Here is a 16,488-nt window from a genome sequence, read left to right on the forward strand (position 1 = left end):
ATGTGTTAGAAGTAGGGCAAACAATAGGCTATAATACTTTCTCATTTACTGTCAACATTCAGCAAATACACATCTATATCATTAAAACCAATCTCTGAATATCCAATACACTTTTCATTTCCCAAACCTTGCAGATTTAATCAAATGCAGCTGTCAGATCTTCTGAAGTGAAGTGTGTGTCTGTAGCCTGCATGAACGTGTTTTGGTGTGTGTGATGGTCAGGTACAGGATGTACAGGAGAGTTCAGCTTTACTGGAGATGTGCGATCGACAACTTTAAACCCTTAATTTAAAAATAAGCTGTGCTTTATCCAGTTGCCCACTATGTCATATTCATGCCATTTTTACTGTGCTGTATGTAAAATTGGTGTTCTTTATTTGAAAAAAAAAAATATGATTACTAGTGCGTAAAAACGTACCAGATTACTGAGTGTCGTTACAGTGTTTACTTACTTTTTTTTATTCTTATTTGTATATTTTAAACAATTACTTTCTGTAATAGGATTGGAGAATCAAGAAACTAGCCGCATTTCCATTACAGATTTACGCAAAATGAAAATGACAGAGTTTCCATTACCTGATGTTATGCGACTAAAACTTTTTTTTCCCTCTTGTGATAAGTCATTCCAAAAAATTATGCCACGTATGTTGGTTGGTAGTAGGGCTGTACAATATATAGAAATATTGCAAATGTACATATTGCAATATGCATATGACAAGGGCACGCAATATCTGAATGATTTTAATAGGCTACTTCAACATTGTGAAAATTTTATGTTTTAGGTCGATGCATATAGCAGAGAATAGACTGGGCACACGACTGTTACTTATGGGACTTGCTTGACATTAAAAAGAGTTATTAAACACAATAACTTAAGAAAAACAACTCCTTGCAGTCTCGTGCTGTCTGCTGTCTGACAAACACCGAAACGTGCGCACAAGCCACACTCGAACTGTCAATGCTTTCTTTTCCTAGAACCGATGCTTTCTTTTCCCAGAAAGAATGTGAAACACACAAATGGTACCATTCTTAGTTTTTAAATAATTAAAAAAAATAGATTTTACACACTTAAAGCAATATTTTATCGCATATTGAATATCGCATTATTTAACAAGGATATTGCATTTTTCTTCAATATCGCACAGCCCTAGTTGTTAGGTTTATGTATATCCCATCCACCGCACTAGCCATTAGTTTTAACGGAAGGAGATGTGCGTGTTATCCAAACATTAATGACAAAGAAAGCCCAATATACTCGAGTGTATGAGGTGTTTCTGGGTGTTTCTCCCTCATATCTGCTTCAAGGTCTTCATGATGGATGTTTAGAATCCAGTATTCCTGTGATTCTTTTATCTTTTATGAAAAAACGTTTAATAAAGTTTAGTCTCGTCTTCTGTCCAAACACACAGCGCCCTCTGCAAAGAATGATCCACTTTTACATACGCCAGGTGACCTGTAAATACGAAAAAAAAGTTTCCATTGCAGTTTTGCGAAAATTTCCTTTTTCGAAAAAAAAAAACCCCACCTCCATGTGAGCATAAAAACTTTTTTTGTTAAATATGAATTTAAAGAATAAAAATGGTTGACCACTAATTGATACTGTATTTTGACTGAAATCTGAGTGAAATGGTTTATTGGAAGAAAATAAATAAAGATTTGGGTTTTGTTTCAATTCATCGGTTGCTGATTGGATGGAGGCAGGTCAGAATATGAACTTCGTCATTTGTAAGAAAGAGTTTCAGCCGACTTAATGTTTGGAGTATTCCTGCATACATCACCAGAGAGAAATCATGTTTTACCAGAAAAAAAAAGATGAAATGTGCATGGATAAATGGTTCACAGTAAGATCAATACATGCATTTAGAAAACAGAATAATGTCTGCTTTTGTTAAACTCATCATGATGGCAAATCTGAAACTGAAAATTGCTTTAGCTTGGCGGGACCCCTCAGGACTGGGTCCCTTAACACTCTCGCTGTAACTACAGTTAGTGATAAACTTAGTCAGGCACTAAGAGACCGAGTATAAAACATGGACTTTACATTTGCATCATAAAAAAAAGCATATGGGAGTTTGTTTTCCAAATGGTTTCTCTAAATATGCCTCACCAGTTGATAACTAGTCCATCAGATATCCACAGATCAACATGACAGCTTAAACGTTTGTCTTGCCTTCCATACAGTTGCTAACCAGATTATAACTGTTACAGAGCTTGTTTCTCAAGAGAAGGCTTCTGCCACGGCTATAATATTCTTACAATCTTAAGAGGCCATTTTGTTTGTGATTTGCAACGGGTGAATTCTATATAACAAGCAGTCCTTTTGTCCCTCTCTCTCTCTGTCACTGTCTCTCTCTCTGTCTCTCTCTCTCTCTGCCACTGTCTCTCTCTCTCTCTCTCTCTCTCTCTGTCTCTCTCTCTCTCTGCCACTGTCTCTCTCTCTGTCTCTCTCTCTCTCTCTGCCACTGTCTCTCTCTCTGTCTCTCTCTCTCTCTGCCACTGTCTCTCTCTGTGTGTCTTTCAGTCTCCCTGTAATTGTAGAAGCTGCTGTACCATTTTGAAAGGGCTGGTTTTGTGAGGTCCGGTTACCTGATTCTGGAAACAGAAAGTAGACACTCACTGTTCAAGGGAGAGCTACTGTTACATTATGCTGCTCATGGGTATTGCAGATGAGTCTTTTCCTCTTCATATCCTGTAAACATTGACTTCCCATACCAGAGAACAGCTCTAACCGAAAGTGTCTGCGTAGTGCACCTTTAAGTCACACTTCTCCTACTGTAGGTCAAGGACACATTTGAAATGTCTCCCTTTTTTTGTCCATACAATGTAAGTCAGTGATATTTGTTGGAAACTCTTTTCCTCGTTGAAGCAGGGACCAGGAGACGGTGGGATATCTTTCAAGCAGGCGTTACTCTTTATTGAGCTGTGTTTCGCTGTAGTTGTCCAACAAGTCTGACTCAAAACAGTAAGACTGGAGGTTATAGACTTTTTAGAGGGAGGGATTACACACAGTAGAGGAGGAGACAATCTAAACATTAGACATTAGAGTGTCACCAGTCAGTATAACAGTGTCATTCAAATGCATAGATGCTAATCCAATCACGATTAAAAAATTGTACATGAGCTCCAAGAGCCATTAAAGACAAAAGGTGAGAATCTCAGTAATCTGGCTTATTTGATTTACAATAAAGAGAACAGGAACTGGCAGAAATGTCTTGCTGGAAGCTTTGCATAACAGCTAATGTCATCATCTTTACCTTAAATGCTGAATACAATTTACTTCCCTTAGTTTTAAACAGATTCTTAAATTTGTAAACCCACATAATCAAAACTGTTTAGTTACTAACATTATTGCAGTCATGATGAACCCACAAATTATGTATTTTTGCTTTTGGCGTTTGTAATAGAAGTCAGATGTTAAAATCCAAGTGTGTCCTATAGAGGTAGCATCCTCTCTTGTACCTGTTCTTTTCTGATCCAAGATTTAGTGGAAAGATTAAGTAGTGTTTGATCCAAGATTTAGTAGCAGTCCTGGGACTTGTGAACATGACAGGAGTGCTGAAAGCTAATCACAGCTAAAGTGCCTTCCTTCTGTCAGCTCTGTTTATAGCCAGGGGCCTGCAGAATGAGAAATGCTGAATGCACCCGACAGCCAGGGATGCCACAATCTTTATAATTGATTTACACACTTTGCCAATAGCTGTACACTTGGACAACAAATTAACTTATCTGGATGACTCATGTCATTTCACACCGCAAGCGTGAGCGGCGCACGTTTTTTTCGGCGTGCATGTTTAGCACCACGTGAGCGTCGAGCAGGAGCGTCGCTCGAGCAGCGATGAAGTGGGGGTTTCGCGCCAAGCCTATTTTTGCTGCGCTGCTGACACTCAATTCAAGTGAAAACACACTTTTGATAGACAAAATAAATATGATTTACTGCTCAAAATACATATAATAAGCATGTCTAGTGTTTTTCTATATTATATATATATATATATATATATATATAAGAACTGAGTATGTCAGAAAAGAAAATGAAGAATCAAAATATTTATAGAAGATTTACCCATTTAAACTTGTTTTAATTATTCAGTTTGGGTGAAAATATGGTATAATAAAAAAAAAAGCGAATAGTCAGAAAATGATATATAAACATTCTTTTTAGGGATGCACAATATTGGATTTTTGCTGATATGCCGATATTTTTCAACTCATTTTGGCCGATTCCCTTTGTTTGGAAACAACACCATTTTGAGCAAAACTTTTCTGGTTTCAGATTTCTGAGGTGTCCTGAGGATACTTGTTAAAGATAAATAAATGTTAATAAAGTTCTTTTTATAATAAGAGTATATTAAAAGCTGAAAATAACAATAATAAAGGCAGTGATTTTTCACCCCAGACAGATGCAGTTGTAACCTAAATATTTTATTTTTGGATTTAGCGTTTGTGCTCATGAAGTGGGGGTGGCATGGCATCAGTTGATGCTGTCTGTCTTTAGCTTCAAATAAAGCATTCTACAATTATTTTACAGCTCCTTGGATTATTTTTCATCATCCATTTCATAACATTTTATTACAGATGAATTAACTGTATATAAAAGTGTTTAATTTACAAGTGAACAACTTGTGAATTATGACATCATTACTGCTTTATTTTTTCAGAAAAAGAAGCAACTTCAAGTTATTTGTTTATTCTACTTTTCATTTTATTACTATAATAACAGCACCCCCACTAAATATATATAACATTATACCGGGCAGGCACTAGGACCTGGAGGACGCTTCTGTGCCTGTACGCGCTAGAGACTGGGGAGACGCGATTGGGCTAGTTTTGTGTTTTGATATTAAAACTGAGTAGGCTTTACACTTTACTGAACATGCGCTATATTGCATATTAAGCTTTTAATAATGGTTTTCTATGGGAGAAAAATTTTGTGATGAACAATGTTGTGTTCATAGACCGCTTACGGTGTCTGTTTTGGCAGAATACTGCCATCTAGTGGCAGCAGGTTTTCTTAGACAGCTGTGTGTGTGGATCGTGCAAGGCTAAACCGGCGAAATGAAAGTCTCAAAATCCGAATGAATCAAATAGGATCGACTCACAAACAATTCAATGAATGTATGCGCGTCACGGATCCGCAAATGCACATCTTACTCATTGCGCGCACAAATTCTGCCAAATTAATACCAAATCGAAGTTTTGTTTTCTCAACTATGTCTCTATTTATACAAAATGCTGCACATTCATGTAAATCTATTCATGTAAAATATTAGTTTATGTAGAAATGCACATTTGGTAGTTATGCATACATTAATAATTAGCACCAGGCGTATTCACTGGTAGTTGTTTGTGTGCGGGTTGTGAAATGCTTGAAAACGCAAATTAATCAAAGGAGATCGATTTAGGAAAGACGCCAATATATGCACGTGTCACATGATCCACAAATTGTGTCATCATTTACTCCACCTCATACTGTACTCATAGGTTTGGAACAACATGAGTAAATGATGACAGAATTTTCCTTTTTGGTGAACTATTTCTTTAAGGATTTTTCTTTAGAAGTTTTAAGTAAGAGCTATACAGGTATTCAAACATCAAATTGTGGACCAATCAATGTTTGAGAGATACAAATAGAAATGTGGAGAGTGGTTTATTTTTTTGTCAGCAATAAAACTTAATTGGTGGCTTTGTCAAAGCCATAATCTTTCTTAGAGAACCATTTAGGTGACAAGGTCTGTTAATGAAAAGTCGCGGGCTAAACTCAATCTGTGGTTTCACCACTAATGCTGTAGCCTCACACTCTCGAGTAATAATTCAGAAGCTTTGTCTTCAAGAATTAGGCGCTGCCGCCGTGAATCATGGGTAATTAGCTTCACTGCAGTGTCTCTTTTGTCTCTGAATCTCTGATCTCAAGCAGTAACACGACAGCATTTCTGGCATTGTTTCTGTTCATCTATTGTTATACGTGCCCTAAATCGACCCAAGTGGCCCAGTTTAAGCAGGTGTCAGGAGACAGCCAGACACTGTGCTCCAAAGGTTTGGTAAGCCCACTGGGCAGCACATCTGCTTGTTCTCGGTCCATGTTGTCTCTGGTTAGAGGGGCAGGCCATCTCACAGCAGCTGCTCCATTCTGCCACTGGCAGGAAGCCACTAATGAGATCGCTAACAGAATGACGCCAGAGACCTTAATGAACAACAACATGCACAGGAGACAAATGAGAGAGCAGTTGTAGGAACTGTGCTTTAGTTTGGAGTTGAGCACAACGAGACAGCAGTCTTAAATCATGACGTTGTTTTCCCCAACAGTTTTCTGTTCATTACAGTCATAACTGAATGGCAGTGCATGAGGAAACCCTCGACAGGCAGTGCTGCTTTGAAATATTGAGTAGATACATTTTCAGAAGCTTTGCGGTCGCAATTTAAGGCCAGCATGAGTTTGGGACTATGCTGGTTAATTCCTGCCACACAGTCTGCTTTTCCCTGCCAGAGTCACTGTACGGTCCCTGTGTGTGTCCAGTGCTGCATGCATTGTGGATGCTGGGACGTCTCTGTGTCCTGGCACACACACCCTGGTGAAGTGATTACTTGGCTGACACCCTGCCCCTTTTGCTTGGTTTGCCATTACATTAAAAGAGTGTATGCCAGTGCACACACTGTAAGCAGAGTGTTTTCATTAATGCAATCTCTGCTGTTTGTTCCTGCATGTTTTCTTTACTGAACAAACTATGACTCCATCTTAAAGTCTGGCAATATTGTTGCAGCTCTTCATACTGCAGTTTATGGCGTTCTTGTAAAAGGGGGTGGAGATTTGAAGTGCTTCCACTTTTGAATGCAAAATATTTTAGCAAAATATATTTTGTTGAGAATGATTGCATTCCTACTCTATTGGTCTCCATCTGTTTGTCGCGAATGTGTGCACTAATGCTCAGAAGTTTAATGAAGACTTGCTTGCTGTCAAAATTACAACCAGGATACAACCAAAAGATGTTAGTTATGCACTGAAGAAAACGGGTCTCAAATGCATTAAGCAGTCCTTCCAGAAAAATGCGGCTTTTTTTTGTGATTGTTGCGGGCAAAAATCCTTGATTATGCGGCACGTTTTCTTAAAAAATGCGATGAAAAATGCGGGATATTTATGCAATTTTATGCCATAAAATTGCGGGAACTTGCAAAAACTGCGGTTTGATGAGAAAGAGAAAAAAAGCACTACATCACAGAAAGTGCTGGAATATTTAAGTTCTCATCTTGTTTTATTGAAGACCTTAATAATGGCTCAAATTTACAAAACATTTAGTCAATCAAGTTCTGTAGCTTTACAAAAGGAATATGCTACAACTTCTGAAAAAATTAATAAATAACTTCCTGTTTTACAGATGTCGCTATACAAAACAGACATTTGAGTGCTTCCAATGCACAAAGTGCAATCTCTTAAAGGGTTAGTTCACCTAAAAATGAAAATTCTGTCATTAATGACTTCCCTTTATGTTGTTGGACACAAATTAAGATATTTTAGTTGAATTCCGATGGCTCAGAAAGGCCTCCATTGGCACAATGTACACTCTCAAGACCCATAAAAGGTAGCCTACTAAAGACGTCGTTACAAAGTCCATCTCACTACAGTGGTTCTACAATAACTTTATGAAGCGACGATAATAGTTATTGTGTGCAAAAAAAACGAAATAACGACTTATATAGTGATGACTGATTTCAAAACACAGCATCATGATGCTATGAATCATCGAGTCGATTCATGATTCGGATTGCGTGTCAAACTGCTGAAATACGTGACTTTGGCGATCCAACCCGCTGAATCGACTCATTGATTCATAACGCTTCAAACCGCTGAATCAACTCATTGATTCATAACGCTTCAAACCGCTGAATCGACTCATTGATTCATAACGCTTCAAAGCTTCATGATGCTGTGTTTTGAAATCAGTCAGCACACAGGGAAACTGCTTTGCTCTTTTGCTGTTATTTTTGTTGGCCAATGGGAGTTTGTGCTTCATCATGGTTTCACCGGTATCTATGGTTTCTCCACGGGGTTTGAAGCTTTTCGATGACGTTCGCGTCGGGTAATCACGTCACTTCAAAACGTTTCCATGGCAATAGGCGGAAATGGCGGCTCTTGTGTGAAGTAAACGAAAAATTTTCAACTTTCTGCTAATATATATGACTTTTTTTGCAACGAAAATGCGGGGATTATGAAATCATGATAGCCCGCATATTTTGCACGCGGAAATAGGCAATTTATGCGGCGAAAGTGCGGCATATTTGAAAAAATGCGGCCCCCGCATGAATATGCGGACTTTGGCTAATTATGCGTTAAATCACGCGATCGCATAATCGCGTTTTTCTGGAGGGACTGATTAAGCTGCTGAAATCAGTTGACTTTTGCGATCCAAACTGCTGATTGGACTCACTGATTCATAACGCTTTGAAGCTTCATGATGCCGTGTTTTGAAATCGTCATCACTATATAAGTCGTTATTTAGGGTTTTTTTGCGCACAAAAACTATTCTCGTCGCTTCATAAAGTTATTGTAGAACCACTGTAGTGAGATGGACTTTGTAACGACGTCTTTAGTACCTTTTAAGGGTCTTGAGAGTGTAAAGTGCATTGTGCCAATGGAGGCCTTTCAGAGCCATCAGATTTCAACTAAAATATCTTCATTTGTGTTCCGAAGATGAACGGAGGTCTTACGGGTGTCGAACGACATGAGGGTAAGTAATTAATGACAGAAATTTCATTTTGGGGTGAACTAGCCCTTTAAAACTGCAGGCTTATGAGTCAGGCCCCGTCCAGACGCGTTTAGCTGTATACGTAAAAATGTTGTACCGTATCAGCGTTTCGTCCAGACGGATCCAGCATTTTGGGAGCATGAAACCGATATTTTTTGAAACCGGGTGCCAGAGTGGATAAATCTGAAACCGACAGATTTCAGATTCGTGTGCACAGCCAATCCGTACATTTTGTGAAATGGTGATGTCATCACACCATGTCCCGCACGGTAAAGACTAGAAGGGATAAAACTACGGCCACTGGGCATGTGCACATCAATATTGCGTTATTTAATTCCTGTATTTGCAATATTGTAAGGGTAGGTTTAGGGTGTAGGCGTTGATAAAACACATCTGGTAAGTAGCACATTCATTTATTATTTTATAGTGAGATTTTGCCTCCCTTCCGACCGTTGCTGTGCCCCTTCTAGCCACAACTCTTCTTCTCCGTTTTTAGTTTATTTCTGTGGCAGAATTACAGCGCCACACACTGGCCTGGCATGTATACTACATCGTTTAGAGTCGGTTTCAGTGGTTTCGTGTGTACGCAGATATTTCTTGAAATGAGGAAGAAAAAAAAGAAGATCGGATAGGGAAAGCTCTGGCTTCATGTGGACGGGCCTTAGTTTGGAGCGCGTAATATGGGACAAGTTGGATTGTGCACTTTTCCCAAAGCAGTTCACTCTGTTCTGTTATTTTTCTGTCGTTTTCATAACAAAATATATCGATATAAACAGCACACACAGAAGTTATGCACGTACAGTGGTTAAAACAACACTGCGTTTCTTTAGGACACGTGTGCCGAACCGAAAGACCCCTTCTGAAAAATACCGGGAACGAATAAGTAACGTTAAAGTGCATGCCCTGAGTCTGCACCAAAAGTGTGATAAGATTTTAATGAGCCATTCCTATCGTGACCGATGATAAAATGTGCGACACATTTGAATTCTATTGAAAATGTACCACTTTAAAACGCTATGGAGAAAACCAAACATTATCTAAAACCGCCAGATGAATAAAAATGTTATATGAAAAGAGGAGAAAACATCATCTTGCACTAACATTTATTACATTGCACAAAGCTTTTTTAACAATTCGTGACCCCCTAGAATTTATCATGGCTTATTGTATTTATTGTGGTAAATTTGGACTAACTTGTAGAATTTATAATCTATTATGGGAATATATTTTTCACTGTAGATTTATATTACAATGGCCATGTTGTAGCTCCTGTTTCTATGTGTAGGTTGCTATTTTTCATACTGTAACAAATGCTACAGTAAAAAAAGAAAAATGTTATAAAGTTAGTTTGACTTCTTATTGAATTGGATAGTAAGCAACAGTCTCACGCAGACGCTTACTTGCTTGTAAAGGTTGTAAAACCTCTCACTTCTTTCCGTCAAGAAACCTTTACAAGCAAGTGCTGAGGGAAATTAGGCGAAATATGAATTAAAGTATGAATTAATTATAGGAATGTATCTCTGAAGGGAAATGACTGCCTTGAGAAAAGTTTAATGGCTTTTTCTTTTCATCTTCCCTCCGTGTAATGTAGTGTTTTTATAATGTTACTGGGAAACAGCTCTATTTCTGTTATTTCCCACCTATTTAAATTTTCATTCAGCCTATCAGCGGTTTTTGTTTGTGATTTTTATTCTCTGTTTTATTACAGGGTAATAGTACACATAAACCACTTATTTTTTTAGGACTACACTACTGGTTAGGACAATATATCAATTAAACTGAATCAATTAAGCAACTAAATCATTGCTACGGTCCTAGAAATGCCGTCCTCTGGGTTTGCAGGCAGATGCTACTCGCCCCTGACTCAGAGAGAGCAGTTATCATGTTTAGGTATGAAACAGCTTCACAAACAACCTTGGTTTCATTATTTCAGTGTTATAAATATTCATATTAAAAGTTTGTAGTTTGTAATCTTTGTAAAAGCACTGAGGTCAATGGTAGCAATCAAAATAGACTAAATCACCTTTTGAAAGTAAGTTGTCATTTCAAATAAGGATTGTGTCATTTTTTTACAACTTTTTTTTTTTTTTTTAATAATTAATTCAAATGAATTAAACATTTTTAAATAGACTACAGCAATTAATATTTTGTCTGAACCTAGTAAATTATGTTCTTTTGTTCAGAATTGTGGGAGAATCTGTGGGTCTCATTAACTAAGCATGTGTTCGGACAAATTTGTGTGTGAAATGTGCGTACGAACGATTTTAAGAACAAATCACAATTCACCAAATATTCCTTTTTCTAAATTTATGAAAATATATAGGACCAACTGAAACCACACATAGGCAAAAATAACTTGCTCTCTAGTTGGCTTTATAGTCGTGTTAAGAAGTTATATTTCATCCTAACATGACTATATTTACATTGTAATCCAAAGTATATTGCATTCATTGTATTTATATAATCCATATATAAAATTATATAATGAAAGCCGCTCATTTAGAATACTCCAAATTCACTAACATCAGAACGAGGTTAAGAACAAATTCATGCGTGTACGAACGTTTTGTGAATCAGGCAGAGATTTTTTGTGAGAAGTTTCCTGTGCATACAAATACGAAAGAATCCACACAATAGACCCTTTTCAAATTTCCGGGTTTCTCAGAGTGGAAGTCGTCATAGTTGGGTTAAATATTATATCTGTGAATGAGAGAATACATTAAATATTTTTCTGTGTGCCCATTTGCTCACATAGCAAAAGAAAAATGCCACAGTAGTGATTTCACAACTTTCAAAAAGAGGCAAAAAATAGAGTGAGATTGAAAACTGCAGTGAAAAGAGAGAAATATGTTCATTTTTACCATCACTCCCATAGACGCTATTACTAAACACCCTCACAGCAGCGGTCATTTTTTTTATTGTAATTTGATGCAAAAGTAATAAAATACAAAGTATTAGTGTTATAAATGTACATAAATTTTTTTTTTAATGAAAATACAAACAACGCTGCAGGATTTACGATATTGATGACCGTTAAAACGCGTCAACACAGTCTGTGAAAAGGGTCTATTATAAGTGAATGAGACCCATTGTCTCTATTTGAAACAAAACAAATCATGATTCCCAGTTTATCCAGAATCGTGCAGCTCTACTTGGAGGCTTTCATTTGTTTCCTGTTCCATTCAAAGCATTTCTCTTTAAATCGATAAGAGCTCTTTCAGTCCTGCATGGTGTGATTTATTGTGACACTCACTGTACCTTATACAGTGCCTTATGTGTGGTTTCATATTGAGGTTGAAATTGAAGTGGTATTGATTTGGGCTGATTTTCAGCAGTGAGACAGATTTGTCATGACTTTCATGATGTTTTAAGCAGAAAATCTCCAGAATATATCCCAAATTATTTTAGGGGTACAAAAACAGCTACTTTGCACCAACAGGCTTATTCGTTTTAGAATATTTTGGACACAAAGCAATGATTAGCATCCTCTTAACATGCACTATTTTTTGAGATGCAAGTTCAATTCCTAAACCTGCATAGGCAGCATCACTGGCACACTCCTGAATGTGAAGTCTGCTCCAAAAAATGGGCATCTTAATTACGCTACCCTTTAAGATAATATACCTTTGGCCATTTTGAAAATGTTCAATGTAAATATTATTCATTTAGTACAGAAAAGCATTGATTACACAGTTTAAAATGATGAAAAACATACTAAGCTACTATTTTTAACCCATTTGTGTCATCTCATATGCTTGTAGAATGTGTGTGCTTATATTGTGTGTTTATTCCTGAGTCACCTGTATTAAAACTAATCATGGTTTGATTCCCCTTTGTTGAGCACATTTGTATGAATTCTTGCCTGGTTAGAACATTTTAAATCAGGCAAAGCAACTCATTAGATTTTGTAACTGAGCAGCAGTTTGCTAAAATGAAATAGCTGACTCATATTTCATAACCCTCATCTAATTCATATGAAAATAGACCTTTACGGGAGAGGAATGTCAAGTCTAGGTCAGGATTTTTTTCTGCACCCAGTAAACGACATATAGAAACGGGCCTCAGTTTATATAATGAGGACCGTGTTGACGTGGCTCACGGTGAGCCTGCTATGGATGGTTGTGATGGTAGTTTTGCTATGACGGATCACAGTGATAGTCATAATGATAATGTTGGTATGTTCAGAGATACTTTGGCTGAAGGATTGAGTAATTACTGCCATTCTCTCTGCTCTTGATGAGTTATCAGCTGGTCGTGGTGACGGGACATGGGCGGGCTTGAGCGTGCTAATAATCAAATGGGCGGCGCTGATGGACATAGACTTGTGGAAAAAAGGCAGATGTTCAAACCAATTTTCTCTCTCAACCCCAAGATCTTTCTTTATTCTGGAGCCATTGTTGTTGTAGCCAAAGGGCAATCTCCCCCAGTTTCTCTTCAAGCCAATATGGAAGTGACTTAAACTGCAATTGACCTATCGGTAAGCCCCGCCCCCCCTTAGTTACTGTTGCTAACTCGGACAAACAAACAGAGTTGCTAACTGTCTGACAGCTGTCAGAGAGAGAACCTTACCCCAAAATGTTTTGGATGACAGAATGTAGCGGACCCCATCTGAATGATGGCCATACTTTACTAACGGTTTATGAAGTTTGTTGTGTCCTTTTTCACTCAAAAAAAATTGACCGTAAGAGCTGAACAAACAAGTATAAGAAGTGTGCAGTAACGTCATCAAAATAGGAGTCCCTCCTTAGTAAGACAGATAATGCAGATCTAAAACATATCTAAACTCACAGAAATATTTTATTTTATTGATTATTTTTGAAGCGAGGGTTTACAGATCTCAATGCAAGCGGGAGAAGCCTCATGTTACGCTCGTCACGATCACAGATGACAACATCCAGGATCAGCACTAATGTACCACAGGGTAAAATAAAATTAATTTACATTTAACCAGTTTAATATGGAGAGGAACTGAAATGTAGACCTTTGTTTATATGTTTTTGACCTACACTGTACATGACGCGAGAACAGTTAGTTATTTCGGTTTGTACGTTAGCAGGGACTCACTAACTTTAATCGTAACTTAATGAGAGTATTATGTGGCGTTCACACCTGACGCGAATAAATCGCGCTATTCGCACGTAGTTGGACACTTGAACATTTTGAGTTTACTCGCTTCATTCGCGCCTGACATTCACTTCACAACAGACGCGAATTCGTGTCATGGTAGGGGCTTCTGCCTGGCTCGTCTCGTTGAGAAATGGCTGACAGGGGCTGTGTTCACACTTGACGTCTTTTTTGTTAAAATCTACTGTTAATGTGTGACAAAACAAAGTTTTAAGACTTTCTCAGGCGATAATGTAGTTGTTTAAAGCTCAAATGTGTGGTTTATTTATAAAAAGAGTTGCCTATTTGAAAATTTTATCTGGCGTTTTCGGAGTTGTGAGATCCAGTGGATCATCGGGCACTCAGCGCTCGTTAACCCCAGCGAGAGCAGCCTTTCCTCGGCCAGTCCTTCTGCCGTCTGCCGCTGGCTCTGATGTCTCTGTGGTGCCTCGAACTAGAATTCGTCTTGTGTATATGTAACGGCCGATCTTTGGTCTCATGGATCTATAATTTGTTCCCTGGCAAATCGTTTAGGCTGAGGGCAAAGTGAAGTTTCATTACTTTTTTATTTTTAGGCTATAACTTTACGTTACCGTTGTAGCCGACTAACACTGACTTTGAATGTTTGACTGAATTGTTTGCTTTATTTCATGTATAGCTTCTTATACCTTTTACTTATACTTTTGTGTTATTGATCATACATAAACTTGCATTTAACAAAAATAGACTGGGTTGTGTTTCATGTCATTTAATGTTATCACAGTGATAGTCATATGCACACTTGTCTGAACCAGATATTAATATACAGATTTTCTCCTCATTGTTGTCACTACTAGAGCAAGCTCCTGATTGGTTAACGCAGCGCGAATATCCGCCCAAGTTCAGATTTTTCAACTCGGCGGTTCGCGGCATTTGTGCGAATCACGTGTCAAACGCTCAATTCACGCCGCGGCATTCGCGCGAATCGCACCGCAGAATGTCTATTTGCGTCTTTGCATTGACTTAACATGTAAATCACTCAACCGAATCGCGTCATTCGCGTCCGGTGTGAACGCACCATAACAACCATAAAATCCTCTCAGGATACCTGGAATCATTGTTGCAGTACCCCAGGCACATCCTGTTACTATTTTTTTTAGCATAAATACCACCAAACCGATGAGAGCTTTGGATTTGCCAGTATTTCTCTATGGCGCTGAAACCTAAAGATGTCCGAGTTCCGGTCCCAGCGCAACTCATACTCAACTGCCATTGGCTCATCTGCGTTCGAGGGGAGGGGCTTACCGATAGGTCAATTCATTGACTGGCCGCTAAGGACAGGCTTCAGAAGGGAGCAGAACCTCATTGAGCCCCATGTTAAAATGCCCAACTTAACAGCAGAATAAAACATGTTTACAGCCTGGTACACATTGTGGTTTTGGTCTATACGGCTAATTTTGCCCTTCATGACAACTTCGAGGGGGGGCAATTTTGAGTGACAGGTGCCGTTTGTCTGCTGTCTGTTAGTCATCATGTCACCTCAGCTCCATCCACGTCCCGCCTCTTTGCCCGTTTTCAGTTATCCGGGAGTGACGCGCGGTGACGTGCTGCTAAAATGGCAACGGCTGACTTTACACTTCAAAACTGCTCTTCAGAAACCTACGGGTGACGTCACAGACACTACGTCCACATTTTTTTTTTTACAGTCTATGGGTGTAGCAGGTCATGGACTAGAACTTTACCACTGAGTGTTTATGAAGGAGTAGTTCACACAAAAGTCTCTCTCTTTTCCTGTAGAAGTCACAATGTTATTGCAACATGGAGTAAATAGTTACTTAATTTAGATTGTGTGTGTGTGTGTGTGTGTGTGTGTGTGTGTGTGTGTGTGTGTGTGTGTGTGTGTGTGTGTGTGTGTGTGTGTGTGTGTGTGTGTGTGTGTGTGTGTGTGTGTGTGTGTGTGTGTGTGTGTGTGTGTGTGTGTGTGTGTGTGTGTGTGTGTGTGTGTGTGTGTGTGTGTGTGTGTGTGTGTGTGTGTGTGTGTGTGTGTGTGTGTGTGAGAACACTTCCTTTCCTAATGTGCAGAGAGAGTGGGTGAAAATGTCTTGCTTTCTGATTGAGCTGGCTCCAATTCAAATTGAGTCCATTTCAATTCAAATCTTCCATAAGAACCCAAAGCATGTTAAACTCCCATCAACTCAAATCCACTGTTGAAGGGTAAGATTTCCGTTTGTCCCATGAGCTGATTAGAGCACAGACAGATTAGTGCAGCTAATAGGTGCGCTGCTGGTTAGTGTTTTGTTAGCTTTAGTTTATTTGGATGCATTAATCAGGCTTTGCATTTGCATTTGCCTCATACTATGTAAAATATGGGTCAACACATTCTTTTATTTCTTTGTTCCACAAGCTGCTGTTTATTACCAAACCAGCTACGTAACGTATGCATAGGTTAGTTTTGCACTTGCTTTCGAAGGGATCTCTTGCATACGTTGATTTAAAGCTCCTCATGTGTATCTGTACATCTGACATGCCACATGATTCTGCTCATAAATAACCGCTGCTCACTTGTTGATGTCGAACATTCGTAGTAGAGGCTGCACGATTCTGGATCAATTTAGAATCATTTAGTTTTATTCTTTTAATCGAGATCACAATTCTGAACAGACAAGAG

The 16,488-nt window shown here is 38.4% G+C and overlaps 1 protein-coding gene across 2 annotated transcripts in view; it reads left to right on the top strand.

Moving 5' to 3' along the window:
* ndrg3b (ndrg family member 3b) overlaps positions 1 to 16,488 on the top strand; it is an 85,401-nt gene that overhangs the window by 8,819 nt on the left and 60,094 nt on the right. The window contains exon 2 of one of the 2 annotated variants that reach the window (XM_079801901.1): positions 8,684 to 8,720. The exons of the other annotated variant lie outside the window; for it this stretch is intronic. The gene's annotated coding sequence lies outside the window, so the exon portion shown is untranslated. The remainder of the gene's footprint in view (positions 1 to 8,683; positions 8,721 to 16,488) is intronic. 2 annotated transcript variants of the gene reach the window in all.

Source organism: Gobio gobio (assembly GCF_949357685.1).
Source record: "Gobio gobio genome assembly, chromosome: 21".
Classification (NCBI taxonomy): domain Eukaryota; kingdom Metazoa; phylum Chordata; class Actinopteri; order Cypriniformes; family Gobionidae; genus Gobio; species Gobio gobio.